This window comes from Leucopleurus acutus, assembly GCF_964270905.1.
Source record: "Leucopleurus acutus genome assembly, chromosome: 6".
Taxonomy (NCBI): Eukaryota; Metazoa; Chordata; class Mammalia; order Artiodactyla; family Delphinidae; genus Leucopleurus; species Leucopleurus acutus.
The window spans coordinates 43,237,599-43,253,470 of record NC_139149.1 but is presented as its reverse complement, the minus strand read 5'-3'; the positions used below and the strand labels follow the sequence as shown (position 1 = coordinate 43,253,470).

The 15,872-nt window shown below is 38.6% G+C and overlaps 1 long non-coding RNA gene across 1 annotated transcript in view; it reads right to left on the bottom strand.

The window, feature by feature from the left end:
- Positions 1–4,645: 4,645 nt before the first annotated feature.
- The window catches only part of LOC309963145, a 328,740-nt gene continuing 317,513 nt past the window's right edge, over positions 4,646–15,872 (bottom strand). The window contains exon 2 of the long non-coding RNA XR_014326280.1: positions 4,646–4,808. This is a non-coding gene — a long non-coding RNA (uncharacterized lncRNA). The remainder of the gene's footprint in view (positions 4,809–15,872) is intronic.

Sequence of the window (15,872 nt, the reverse complement as noted above, 5' to 3'; positions counted from 1 at the left end):
ATTGTATATGCTGTCTGGGTCTCATACTCTGAGAAGTGCAAACAAAATCATGCCAAGCCATGGCATGTGACATATGTGGGAAGAATAACCTAAATCATTAACTTAAAGGAAATTACCTCTGGAGACAGGTCTGCTGAAAACAAAAGCTACATTAATTTGTTTTACTACTTTGGACATGCAAAGCTCCAAAAAGAACATTGCAGACTGAATAAACAAGCAAAAATAAGGTAAGCCATGAACACATAATTTCAATTATTAGCCATCTGTGTGTTCAGGCCGTAGAAAGAAAGGGTTAGAGAATACCAACTCCTGTCTCTCAAAAAAAAAAAAAAAAAAAATCAGAAACATTAGCCTGCACCAACAAATAATAGGGAATTTTTTAAGTCAAAAATGCCATGAATTTCAGTAGACTGAGTGTAAGAAAACTTGTCATTTATAGCTTTAGCTTCAAAAATTTTCACCCTAATCAAAGTAAGAAAACCCAAGCCTTTCTGTCTCTCCCCACTCATCTTTCCCTTTACAGTTTACAAATAAATAAATAAATTAGTAGTTATTAAACCTGCTTTAATATTTAACTTTGTACAATTTTTGCTTCACTATACTTATTCCCTATAAATAAATAAATAAAACACATTAGAATCCATTCTTCTCTCCTTACATGAACTATCTAAATAAAAGTAAGTATCCCTTTTACCCCTTTGTCATTTCATTTTGTGACACAAACTGTGCTATAAATCATATAATCCCAGAACACACTGAAGCATAGCTAATACTTTTGTATTCAGAAACAGCCTCATCTTTTAAAGTAAAAATAAAATGAAATAGTCTCAGATGTGTCTTTTAGAATGCCAATACTTTTCCATACTTGTTATAGACCTCTAAAGTAGTTTGGTGAACTTCTTTTAGTGTTATGCAGCACAAATACAAGACAGTTTAGGTAATGTTTTTTCCTGATGAGGTGATCTGTTAAGATATAACCATTTCAATTTATAGATCTGGGATGTTGATGGATAACTAAGCTGCACAATAAGTCACTAAAATCAGGTTGTTCTTAGCTGTCCTTATCTGCCTTTATGAACAAAAGCACAGGTTGATGGTATATTGTTGTGCAGCAGATACTGTGGTTTTGTCACCTACACCCCATCTCTGTGAGAATAAAGGACCTTCATGAACAAAAAAACAAAACTGTAATTCAGTTATTAGGCCCATAGCCTTTATCTCTGTACCCTCCAAACAACATTTCTGTGCCCTTAACTTCCTGGACAATCTTAACCTCATCTTTTTATTAAACTTGAAGATGACGGAGATTTCCTTTTGTTAGTCATTCCTAATACCATCACACCAGCACATATCAATACATGCACAGAGATAACTGGTACTTTGTGCTTACAGAGTAACTAACATGGAGGTCTTGTAAGATATATATTACGTACTGTTCCCAATTTACATTTGTTCAGATGAGAAAACTACTGCTCTAAAAGTTATGTAACTTGACAGACATCACCAGGTATAGAAGTGGTAATCACAAGATTTGAAAAAAAACTCTTCTTTTTCTTTTAGACCTGCACAGTCTGATATGATAGCCACCAGCCACATGTGACTATGGAACACTTGATATACTGCTAGTTTGAATTGAAATGTGATATAAGTGACAAATACGTATCAGATTTTGAAAACTTGAGATGAAATAGAAGATGTCAATTATCTCATTAATAATTTGTATATTGCATGTTGAAATTAAATATTTTGTATATTGGTTAAAATAAAATATAGTATTAAAATTTATATCACCTGTTTATTTTTCCTTTTTTATGATGTGGCTACCAGAAAAATTTGAAATTCCATATGTGGCTCACATTTTGCCTCATGTTATATTAGCATTGGGCAACGTTGTATTAGATAGACCATATAGACAATTTCTCAGTTGATTACTGCCTTTTAAAGAGAAGTTAAACACATTTTTAAAAAGCAGATTGTGATTCCAGACTCAAACTTACAAATATACTCTTTTTTCCATACAATAACGCTGATCACACTTGAAAGAAATTCACTTTTCCCAAGAATATGCTTCCCTGTTTCAAGCCGCAGAGACATCACATTCTGTGCTCTGTGTGGATTTCTTTTTTCTCTGAAAGGACTGTACTGTGCTATACTATCGAGTATCATCTGCATGCCTGGACAACTTCTCCAGATAATCGAAGGTGTCTGGAAATACATTCTCATCTTGGGGGAACAGCACAATAGTTTAGTGGCTGTTCTCACACTTTAGTATACATAACAATGATGAGAGAATCTTGTTAAAATGATAAATTCCCAGGTTCCTACTCCCATTGAGTTTGATCCAGGTAGTTTAGGCGGTAGGCAATATTCATTTTTTCAGACTTCCCAGGTGATTCTGATGGATAGAGCCTGTAGACTACCCTTTGGGAAGCCCTTCTGTAGAGAAAGGGCCATGTGTGCATTTGAAAGCAAGAATATAAATGTCTCAACAAATGGTGTTGATGTTGGTCAGCAAAATCCAGGTCTTATTTTTCTGTATTTTTTGTAAGACTACCTACACATTTATATAGCCTCAACAAAAATCAGTCATGTTAGGAAATAGAAACTAAGCAGAGTTGGAATGATTTTGTATACATAGGTTTCGAAGCCCTGAATTTGTTGTAAAGGACAAGTCTTTTATAATTCCTTAAATTCCAATTTCATCATCTGTAAAATGAAATCAAATTACTTGCATCACTATAAAGTGTGTAAAATATGTTATAAATTATTGATATTTAAACTTTATACACCAATGATAATTTAATTGGATGAGCATCTGGTAAGAACCAGTATATAACTTTCACTGTAGCTTGAAGAAAAAATGCAATCTAAGTTAAACATCCATCAGCATTCCGATATTTATTCTCTGACTATATTCAGACTATACATAAGGACACCTTTCAAAAAATGAAATGGGTGCTTCCCTGGTGGCACAGTGGTTAAGAATCTGCCTGCCAATGCAGGGGACACGGGTTCGAGCCCTGGTCCAGGAAGATCCCACATGCCGCGGTGCAACTAAGCCCATGTGCCACAACTACTGAGCCTGCACTCTAGAGACCACGAGCCACAACAACTGAAGCCAACGCACCTAGAGCCCATGCTCCACAACAAGAGAAGCCACTGCAATGAGAAGCCCATGCACAGCAACGAAGACCCAATGCAGCCATAAATAAATTAATTAATTTTTAAAAATAAAAAGGGAAATCTCTTTTTTAAAAAAATGAAATGGGAGGGCTTCCAGGAAGATGGCAGAAGAGTAAGACGCGGAGATCACCTTCCTCCCCACAGATACACCAGAAATACATCTACACGTGGAACAACTCCTACAGAACACCTACTGAACGCTGGCAGAAGACCTCAGACCTCCCAAAAGGCAAGAAACCCCCCACGTACCTGGGTAGGGCAAAAGAAAAAAGAATAAACAGAGACAAAAGGATAGGGACGGGACCTGCACCAGTGGGAGGGAGCTGTGAAGGAGGAAAGGTATCCACACACTAGGAAGCCCTTTCGCGGGCGGAGACTGCGAGTGGAGGAGGGGGAAAGCTTCGGAGCCTCGGAGCCTCGGAGGAGAACAGAGAAACAGGGGTGCGGAGGGCAAAGCGGAGAGATTCCCGCACAGAGGATCAGGGCCGACCGGCACTCACCTCACAAGTCCGAGAGGCTTGTCTGCTCACCCGCCGCGGCGGGCGGGGCTGCGAGCTGAGGCTCGGGCTTCGGTCGGAGCGCCGGGAGAGGACGGGGGTTGGCTGCATGAACACAGCCTGCAGGGAGTTAGTGCGCCACGGCTAGTCGGGAGGGAGTCCGGGGAAAAGTCTGGACCTGCCAAAGAGGCAAGAGACTTTTTTTTCCCTCTTTGTTTCCTGGTGCGTGAGGAGAATGGATTAAGAGCACTGCTTAAAGGAGCTCCAGAGACGGGCGCGAGCCGCGGCTAAAAGCGCGGACCCCAGAGACGGGCATGAGACGCTAAGGCTGCTGCTGCCGCCACCAAGAAGCCTGTGTGCAAGCACAGGTCACTGCCCACACGCCGCTTCCGGGTAGCCTGTGCAGCCAGCCTCCGCCAGGGTCCCGGGATCCAGGAACAACTTCCCCGGGAGAACGCACGGCGCGCCTCAGGCTGCTGCAACGTCACGCCTGCGTCTGCCGCCGCAGGCCCACCCCGCACGCCGTTCCCCTCCCTCCTCCCGGCCTGAGTGAGCCAGAGCCACCGAATCAGCGGCTCCTTTAACCCTGTCCTGTCTGAGCGAAGAACAGACGCCCTCTGGCGACCTACACGCAGAGGCGGGGCCAAAGCCAAAGCTGAGCCCCAGGAGCTGCGAGAACAAAGAAGAGAAAGGGAAATCTCTCCCAGCAGCCTCAGAAGCAGCGGATTAAAGCTCCACAAACAACTTAATGTACCCTGCATCTGTGGAATACATGAATAGACAATGAATCATCCCGAATTAAGGAGGTGGGCTTTGAGAGCAAGATTTATGATTTTTTCCCCTTTTCCTCTTTTTGTGAGTGTGTATGTGTATGCTTCTGTGTGAGATTTTGTCTGTATACCTTTGCTTCCACCATTTGTCCTAGGGTTCTATCCGTCCGTTTTTTTGTTTGTTTGTTTTAAATTTTTTTCTTTCTCTTAATAATTTTTTTATTTTAATAACTTTATTATATTTTATCTTACTTTATTTTATTTTATCTTCTTTCTTTCTTTTTTTTCTTCCCTCCTTCCTTCCTTCCTTCCTTCCTGCCTCCTTTCTTTCTTTCTTTCTTTCTTTCTTTCTTTCTTTCTTTCTTTCTTTCTTTCTTTCTACTTTTACTAATTATTTCTTTCTACTTTTTCCTCCCTTTTATTCTGAGCCGTGTGGATGAAAGGCTCTTGGTGCTCCAGCCAGGAGTGAGTGCTGTGCCTCTGAGGTGGGAGAGCCAACTTCAGGACACTGGTCCACAAGAGACCTCCCAGTTCCACATAATATCAAACGGCAAAAATCTCCCAGAGATCTCCATCTCAACACCAGCACCCAGCTTCACTCAACGAACAGCAAGCTACAATACTGGACATCCTATGCCAAACAACTAGCAAGACAGGAACACAACCCCACCCATTAGCAGAGAGGCTGCCTAAAATCATAAGTCCACAGACACCCGAAAACTCACCACCAGACGTGGACCTGCCCACCAGAAAGACAAGATCCAGCCTCATCCACCAGAACACAGGCACTAGTCCCCTCCACCAGGAAGCCTACACAACCCACTGAACCAACCTTAGCCACTGGGGACAGACACCATAAACAACGGGAACTATGAGCCTGCAGCCTGCAAAAAGGAGACTCCAAACACAGTAAGATAAGCAAAATGAGAAGACAGAAAAACACACCACAGATGAAGGAGCAAGATAAAAACCCACCAGACCTAACAAATGAAGAGGAAATAGGCAGTTTACCTGAAAAAGAATTCAGAATAATGATAGTAAAGATGATCCAAAATCTTGGAAATAGAATAGACAAAATGCAAGAAACATTTAACAAGGATCTAGAAGAACTAAACATGAAACAAACAACGATGAACAACACAATAAATGAAACTAAAAATACTCTAGATGGGATCAATAGCAGAATAAGTGAGGCAGAAGAACGGATAAGTGACCTGGAAGATAAAATAGTGGAAATAACTACTGCAGAGCAGAATAAAGAAAAAAGAATGAAAAGAACTGAGGACAGTCTCAGAGACCTCTGGGACAACACTAAACGCAACAACATTCGAATTATAGGGGTTCCAGAAGAAGAAGAGAAAAAGAAAGGGACTGAGAAAATATTTGAAGACATTATAGTTGAAAACTTCCCTAATATGGGAAAGGAAATAGTTAATCAAGTCCAGGAAGAACAGAAAGTCCCATACAGGATAAATCCAAGGAGAAATATGCCAAGACACATATTAATCAAACTGTCAAAAATTAAATACAAAGAAAACATAATAAAGGCAGCAAGGGAAAAACAACAAATAACACACAAGGGAATCCCCATAAGGTTAACAGCTGATCTTTCAGCAGAAACTCTGCAAGCCAGAAGGGACTGGCAGGACATATTTAAAGTGATGATGGAGAAAAACCTGCAACCAAGATTACTGTACCCAGCAAGGATCTCATTCAGAATTAAAACCTTTACAGACAAGCAAAAGCTGAGAGAGTTCAGCACCACCAAACCAGCTTTACAACAACTGCTAAAGAAACTTCTCTTGGCAAGAAACACAAGGGAAGGAAAAGACCTACAATAACGAACCCAAAACAATTAAGAAAATGGGAATAGGAACATACATATTGATAATTACCTTAAATGTAAATGGACTAAATGCTCCCACCAAAAGACGCAAATTGGCTGAATGGATACAAAAACAAGCCCCATATATTTGCTGTCTACAAGAGACCCACTTCAGACCTAGAGACACATACAGACTGAAAGTAAGGGGATGGAAAAAGCTATTTCATGCAAATGGAAACCAAAAAAAGCTGGAGTAGCAATTCTCATATCAGGCAAAATAGACTTTAAAATAAAGCCTATTAGAAGAGACAAAGAAGGACACTGCATAATGATCAAGGGATCGATACAAGAAGAAGATATAACAATTGTAATTATTTATGCACCCAACATAGGAGCACCTCAATACATAAGGCAAACACTAACAGCCATAAAAGTGGAAATCAACAGTAACACATCCATAGTAGGGGACTTTAACACCCCACTTTCACCAATGGACAAAACATCCAAAATAAAAATAAATAAAGAAACACAAGCTTTAAATGATACATTAAACAAGATGGACTTAATTGATATTTATAGGATATTCCATCCAAAAACAACAGAATACACATTTTTCTCAAGTGCTCATGGAACATTCTCCAGGATAGATTATACCTTGCGTCACAAATCAAGCCTTGGTAAATTTAAGAAAATTGAAATTGTATCAAGTATCTTTTCCAACAAAAACGCTGTGAGAGTAGATATCAATTACAGGAAAAGATCTGTAAAAAATACAAACACATAGAGGCTAAACAATACACTACTTAGTAACGAAGTGATCACTGAAGAAATCAAAGAGGAAATAAAAAGATACCTAGAAACAAATGACAATGGAGACACGACGACCCAAAACCTATGGGATGCAGAAAAAGCAGTTCTAAGAGGGAAGTTTATAGCAATACAATCCTACCTTAAGAAACAGGAAACATCTCGAATAAACAACCTAACCTTGCACCTAAAGCAATTAGAGAAAGAAGCACAAAAAGAATCCAAAGTTAGCAGAAGGAATGAAATCATAAAAATCAGATCAGAAATAAATGAAAAAGAATTGAAGGAAATGGTAGCAAACATCAATAAAACTAAAAGCTGTTTCTTTGAGAAGATAAACAAAATTGATCAACCATTAGCCAGACTCATCAAGAAAAAAAGGGAGAAGACTCAAATCAATAGAATTAGAAATGAAAAAGGAGAAGTAAGAGCTGACACTGCAGAAATACAAAAGATAATGAGAGATTACTACAAGCAACTCTATGACAATAAAATGGACAACGTGGAAGAAATGGCCAAATTCTTAGAAATGCACAAGCTGCCAAGACAGAATAAGGAAGAAATAGAAAATATGGACAGACCAATCACAAGCACTGAAATTGAAACTGTGATTAAAAATCTTCCAACAAACAAAAGCCCAGGACCAGATGGCTTCACAGGCGAATTCTATCAAACATTTAGAGAAGAGCTAACACTTATCCTTCTCAAACTCTTCCAAAATATAGCAGAGGGAGGAACACTCCCAAACTCATTCTATGAGACCACCATCACCCTGATACCAAAACCAGACAAGGATGTCACAAAGAAAGAAAACTACAGGCCAATATCACTGATGAACATAGATGCAAAAATCCTCAACAAAATACTAGCAAACAGAATCCAACAGCACATTAAAAGGATCATACACCATGATCAAGTGGGGTTTATTCCAGGAATGCAAGGATTCTTTAATACATGCAAATCAATCATTGTGATACACTATATTAACAAATTGAATGAGGAAAACCATATGATCATCTCAATAGATGCAGAGAAAGCTTTCAACATAATTCAACACCCATTTATGATAAAAACCCTGCAGATAGTAGGCATAGAGGGAACTTTCCTCAACATAATGAAGGCCATATATGACAAACCCACAGCCAACATTGTCCTCAATGGTGAAAAACTGTAAGCATTTCCACTAAGATCAGGAACAAGACAAGTTTGCCCACTCTCACCACTCTTATTCAACATAGTTTTGGAAGTTTTAACCACAGCAATCAGAGAAGAAAAGGAAATAAAAGAAATTCAAATCGGAAAAGAACAAGTAAAGCTGCCACTGTTTGCAGATGACATGATACTATACATAGAGAATCCTAAAGTTGCTGCCAGAAAACTACTAGAGCTAATCAATGAATTTGGTAAAGTAGCAGGATATAAAATTAATGCACAGAAATCTCTGGCATTCCTATACACTAATGATGAAAAATCTGAAAGTGAAATCAAGAAAACACTCCCATTTACCATTGCAACAAAAAGAATAAAATATCTAGGAATAAACCTACCTAAGGAGACAAAAGACCTGTATGCAGAAAATTATAAGACACTGATGAAAGAAATTAAAGATGATACAAATAGATGGAGAGATATACCATGTTCTTGGATTGGAAGAATCAACATTGTGAAAATGATTCCACTACCCAAAGCAATCTACAGATTCAATGCAATCCCTATCAAACTACCACTGGCATTTTTCACAGAACTAGAACAAAAAAATTCACAATTTGTATGGAAACACAAAAGACCCCGAATAGCCAAAGCAATCTTGAGAACAAAAAGCAGAGCTGGAGGAATCAGGCTCCCTGACTTCAGACTATACTACAAAGCTACAGTAATCAAGACAGTATGGTACTGGCACAAAAACAGAAAGATAGATCAATGGAACAGGATAGAAAGCCCAGAGATAAACCCACGGACATATGGTCACCTTACCTTTTATAAAGGAGGCAGGAATGTACAGTGGAGAAAGGACAGCCTCTTCAATAAGTGGTGCTGGGAAAACTGGACAGGTACATGTGAAAGTATGAGATTAGATCACGCCCTAACACCATACACAAAAACAAGCTCAAAATGGATTAAAGACCTAAATGTAAGGCCAGAAACTATCAAACTCTTAGAGGAAAACGTAGGCAGAACACTCTATGACATAAATCACAGCAAGGTCCTTTTTGACCCGCCTCCTAGAGAAATGGAAATAAAAACAAAAATAAACAAATGGGACCTAATGAAACTTCAAAGCTTTTGCACAGCAAAGGAAACCATAAACAAGACCAAAAGACAACCCTCAGAATGGGAGAAAATATTTGCAAATGAAGCAACTGACAAAGGATTAATATCAACAATTTATAAGCAGCTCATGTATCTCAATAACAAAAAAATAAACAACCCAATCCAAAAATGGGCAGAAGACCTAAATAGACATTTCTCCAAAGAAGATATACAGACTGCCAACAAACACATGAAAGAATGCTCAACATCATTAATCATTAGAGAAATGCAAATCAAAACTACAATGAGATATCATCTCACACCAGTCAGAATGGCCATCATCAAAAAATCTAGAAACAATAAATGCTGGAGAGGGTGTGGAGAAAAGGGAACCCTCTTGCACTGTTGGTGGGAATGTAAATTGATACAGCCACTGTGGAGAACAGTATGGAAGTTCCTTAAAAAACTAAAAATAGAACTACCATATGACCCTGCAATCCCACTACTGGGCATTTACCCTGAGAACACCATAATTCAAAAAGAGTCATGTACCAAAATGTTCATTGCAGCTCTATTTACAATAGCCCAGAGATGGAAACAACCTAAGTGCCCATCATCAGATGAATGGATAAAGAAGATGTGGCACATATATATATAATGGAATATTACTCAGCCATATAAAAGAAACGAAATTGAGCTATTTGTAATGAGGTGGATAGACCTAGAGTCTGTCATACAGAGTGAAGTAAGTCAGAAAGAGAAAGAGAAATACCGTATGGTAACACATATATATGGAATTTAAGGAAAAAAATGTCATGAAGAACCTAGGGGTAAGACAGGAATAAAGACACAGACCTACTAGAGAATGGACTTGAGGATATGGGGAGGGGGAAGGGTAAGCTGTGACAAAGTGAGAGAGTGGCATGGACATATATACACTACCAAATGTAAGGTAGATAGCTAGTGGGAAACAGCCGCATAGCACAGGGAGATCAGCTCGGTGTTTTGTGACCGCCTGGAGGGGTGGGATAGGGAGGGTGGGAGGGCGGAAGACGCAAGAAGAAAGAGATATGGGAACATATGTATATGTATAACTGATTCACTTTGTTTTAATGCAGAAACTAACACACCATTGTAAAGCAATTATACTCCAATAAAGATGTAAAAGAAAATGAAATGGAATTGATATTTTGAAAATATATCACTTAGTTAAAATCTCCCTCTCTTTCTCAATAGAGAGAGAGAGAGAGAGAGAGAGAGTGGAAGGGGAGATAGACAGAGATAGAGAGAGAGAGTCATTATATTACATTATATTGGCCCTAAGATGGTCAATTATTGATCTTTCTGTCCTTTGGCATTTACTGATATCATCTGTAAAATTCATACGAGGGTATTTCCAGATCCCAAAGAAATCTGACCTTTGCATTATTCTATAGTCAATTACTAAATTTTTCTATTTATTAAAAAATGTCAGTGGAATACTAAATTGACAAAGATGTGGCATGAGTATGATGCAATATACCTGACCAATTTCCGATAATGAAAGATCAGTACACATAACATAGAAAATGTAAAAGTTACTCCCTTTATGTTAATAAAAGCCACTAATCCATCTCCTTTCGTGTGTTATCCATCAGATCATAGGGAGCCAGAAAATGGTAAATTATTAAAGCAATTCTTTCTCAAGCATCATTTTCAGGATAATTGAGAGATATTAATGTGTAAGACATTTTACTAAGTACATTACTATGGGAAAGCAAAAGTCACAGTCTATGCCTTACAGCATAAAGCCTGGCAAATGCAAGGCCTTTGTAATATAATCAGCATTCATTAAACGATTGATGAACAAGTAAGTAATAAACGAACAAATACAAATGTAGCGAAATATCTCTGTCAAAATTTGGGAGAGGACAGACCCCTAACTACCAATGCTCTCTTATCAGTGTATATGAAACATTTCTTCTCAGGTGTCAAGAGCTCTCCCTATGTAGCTGGAGGAAGAATTCCGAAGGCCAAGTTTAATTGTCATAGATACCACTATGTGTAAATATCACGGCAAAGGCTGAAGATTTTTGTAAATTCCAGAAAAAACTCCACTTGCCAGCTATGCAAGTGGGGCCTGAAAATTAAGGAGAATGCACTTGGAATGTCAGGTTAACAATAAAAAAACTAGACGACACAAAATTTAGAAGGATGGGATGCAAATCTTTCAGCAGGTAGTTTTTCACTACAGCAGAGGTGCGACAATATTCAGTGCTTAAATTCACACATTAAAAGTAATTAAAAGATATGCCACCAAAGTCTTGTCCAGGAAAAAGACTGATAGCATCAGGATAAAGCAAAAGGGAAACTAGAAAGGGGGTCCAACATTTGTTGAGCACTTATGTGACCTTTTGTTCTGGTTATCTCAATTAATCCTGATACCAACAGAGGGAATTCCCTGGCAGTCCAGTGGTTAAGACCCCGCGCTTCCACTGCAGGGGGCATGGGTTCGATCCCTGGTTGGGGAACTAAGATCCTGCATGCTGCGGGCAGCCAAAAAAAATGCATCCTCTGATACCAACACAGAGAACTAGGTGTTACTCTAATTTTTCAGCAAAGGAAACTGAGCTCCTAGATCCTCAACTACCTAACAAACCCATATGATAAATAAAGGATGGAGTCAAAACATCATTTTAAATCTGCAGTTTCCTGTGCATTTTCTTCTCACCCTGCTATCCCTCATGGAAGAATATTGCTTCAGAGCTAAATGAATAATTCTTAATGTCACTGATCATAGTTTAACTTCCACCCAATTCAAGGAGCCTCTGGTGCCTTCTAATATTATATGCCATACTGAAAGAAGAAACCGTTAGGAATAGGAAAATATCCTAATGTTCAATCCAAACGAACTCTGCATTCCTAAACAATGTGGAAGATGGAGGTTCAAGCAGGATGAGTCTATGAAATGTGGAGATTTTAATGATGTGGGCAGAACAATCTATCAGAGGAGCCACCTACCTGCCATGAATCCCTATGCTGATCACATGCCTTTCACCACAATAAATTAAAGAGGTGAGAGGAAAATAAATAATTAGCACTTTGGCCAGTTCCAGTAGTTTTTTCTAGCTTTATGCTTGTTTTCATTTCACAGCAAGTTTGAAACTATGAAAACAATCATAAAATGAAAAAGAACATTTAGTTGAGTGCCCATAAGCTGTTCACATTCTGTGTTACTTTTGTGCAGTCTTTAAAGAAAGAACCTACTTTATTAAAATGAAAGAGAACTTTGGAAAAGAATACTGGCATTTATCTTCAAGAGGGAGAAAAGCCAACTGCTCTGAGAGGGTAAGCCTTAGAGGAGTTCTAATTTGGACAGGTGAGAAAAGGTACATAATGATAGAAACTGATAGGACTCTAGGAACTGTGGGAAGCCGTGTCTTTGGAAAGTAGATACCGCTGTGCAGTGGATACTGAATCTCTGTGAAGAGATACCTGGAAATCCCTTACCATCATGCTGAATTGAACTATTCTGGAACTGACAGAAAGTGCTGCCTATGTAAGCAAATCATACTCTGACTACACCTCCCCTCTGCAGTGTTATTCCCCCTTAATTCCCTTTTATTCTGCAACGTACCTTGGGAATATCGCTGTTCTTGAGCTTGCCATACTTTATAGGAATCATTCATTTATGTGCTCATCTTCTCCCATTAACTCCTGAGAGCAATGACCATATTTTATTTATTTATTCACTTGATCTTCAAAACCTGGAACACAACGCCTGGCACAACTGGAACATAGTACTTTCAGCCACCAACTTGCCCCCTCCCCATACCCACATAGACAGTCCCCACTAAAAATCCATGGTCTGGGTCCTCAACCACATCCCTCATTCCACTCTACACTGTCTTCATGCTTCCATGAACAACTTGGCTCCTGTTCTATTGTCTTTCTCTTTTGTCTGTTGTCCCACATGCTCTCCCCTTACACTTCATACTGCATTAAAAATGATCTTTTTCAATTATGTTCCACTCAGGTTGGTACTTATGATTTGAATTAGTTTTAGTTTGCCTACGTGGGAGGGCATTCCAGCTTCATCCACCCTGAAACTATACATGAATTGGCCCACAGATTTAGCATCAGTGACCAGGTTTGCATTATGCATGAGGCAACCAGACATATAGTTGGCACTCAAAAAATATTGCTAGCTAAGTAAATATTTTAAATGCAGGGGACCTTACAAGGACCAATGATGATAGCATACAAGGAATAGAAATTAAGATTGACCCAGTTCAATGATGTGCACCTGACATCTATAAAGAAAAAAAGCTTAACTTACAGTCTCAAAATAATTTTAAAATATATTGGTCTTTCTTAATATACTAATTTCAGAGAGAAATTTAAAACACACACACATAAAGCAAGACAACAAACTCTGACATCATTTTTGAAGATTGCTATGTTCAAACACAGCGAATTATGATATGAATTAAAATCTAAATTAGTTGTAATTTGCATGGGTTCACAGAGCCTCACGTGTAATTCCCAGAGCTGTAAACAACAGCATTCTCAATAAGGGTGCATCAAGCCCATTTGGTTTCTAGGCTGTCCCAGTGCTTGTTTTGGATTTGTTCACACACAGATTCAGATGCATTTTAATCTGCATCTCAGCCCATATGGTCATCCCTTGAGCATTCAGAATAATTCTCAGGTACACAGTCACTCAGCTCTAAAACAAAAGTAAGAGCATGTCAGGCATGTAACTTATTCATCATCTTCAGTATAGTAATTCATGGACCTCAAAGAAAATGGTACAAACTCTAGTGAAGCCTATTAATTTCCAATTCCATCTAATTGCAGGATCAAAAGGTGCCTCTTCTCCCAGTGTCAGGGTCATGCACGGTGAGAGAATGGATACTAAGAAATGCTTTCACCACGGAGCTGGGGTAGGAAGCTTCCATCTGAGTAGGAGTTCAGGATCTGTTCTGTGATTTCTGTTGCTAGGCGACTGCTTCCTTTGTCTGCTTTGTTCAGAACAGTTGCTTTATTTATACTTCGTTTAAATGATGCAGATCATAATGTGAAATTATAAAAGAAAATAGGGGAAAAATTTATATTAAAATTGTTCCAGGGAATTTGTAATTCTGTATGAAAACTAATGAATGTTGATGCAACTAGAGTTCCCACGAAAAAACCGAAGGACCCATAGGTCCTTCTACCAGATACTTTTGGAACAGGCTATATAATAACCTAAAGTTAACTTTTGGTATCACCTATGATTGACCAAAATAAAACCATGAACCTAGGCAATAGTTAAATAATATAAAATACATCATGAGGGCAGTCTTTGGGGAAAAATAACCTTTTAGTGTGTGATGTTGAAATAATTTGGAGATTAAAGTGTGCTCAAAATCAAAAAATAAACTGAGAAGCATAGAAGACAAGTAAAAAGGCTAAGGGATACAGGAGAGGAAAGGTATATTCATAAACTTTCCAAAATTCGATAAACCTTGAAATATGTTTGTAATAAATTTTCCTGTAACTCTGATCTGCACATGCTATAAGAATTGAACTAAATATATTGATTGACAAAAATATCACCTTTAATCTATCCTACATAAATTTTTTAGATTGTTCTGAATCTATATTTTAAATGTGATTTTTTAAATGAAGCAAAAACAATGGACATGCTCTGATCATGTTGTTACTTAAAATTTGCCAACGCCTTACACATTCATTCCTCTTCTCATTAGATAGTTCTTCATTTTTTTCTTCACTCATTAATAGCAATAAACCATCGAATACCTACAAGGATCAGATATTTTAACACTTTACAGATTTTTTTTTTTTTTTTTTGCAGTACGCGGGCCTCTCACTGTTGTGGCCTCTCCCGTTGGGAGCACAGGCTCCAGACGCGCAGGCTCAGTGGCCATGGCTCACGGGCCCAGCCGCTCCATGGCATGTGGGATCTTCCCGGATCGGGGCACGAACCCGCGTCCCCTGAATCGGCAGGCGGACTCTCAACCACTGCGCCACCAGGGAAGCCCTACAGTTCTTACTTCATTTGATCTTCGAATGGTCCTATAAGAAAGTACTGCTACTATTATCATCATCATTGTATAGATGAGAAAAATGAAACATAGAGGTGTGAAATTACTTTCCTGGAGGTATCCAACTAGCAGGTGGAAGATCAAGGATTCAAACCCGCATACTCTAATGTGGATTCCACCTGCTGAGCCACCAATTTATGAACTGGGATTTTTTTCCGCCTGTGACATGATTTTGTGATTGACTACTTTCTCTCTAGATAAGCTCCTTGATTTGGGTTTTCGTAAAATAACCAGCTAAAGGAATATTGTCTATCTCCAATTATTTTTGTTCTCAAGTCTACGCACCATGGGTTGTAAACATTTGAACTGCTGCATTCTGGTTATAATAAGCCTTATCTAAAATATGACCATACATGGCATTAATTTTCATGCCTTTCCCACTGTTGCCTACAGTCTTGAGTTTTCCTATTCTTACTGTACACTAAATTGCTTGCATATTTATGAAAGTCTT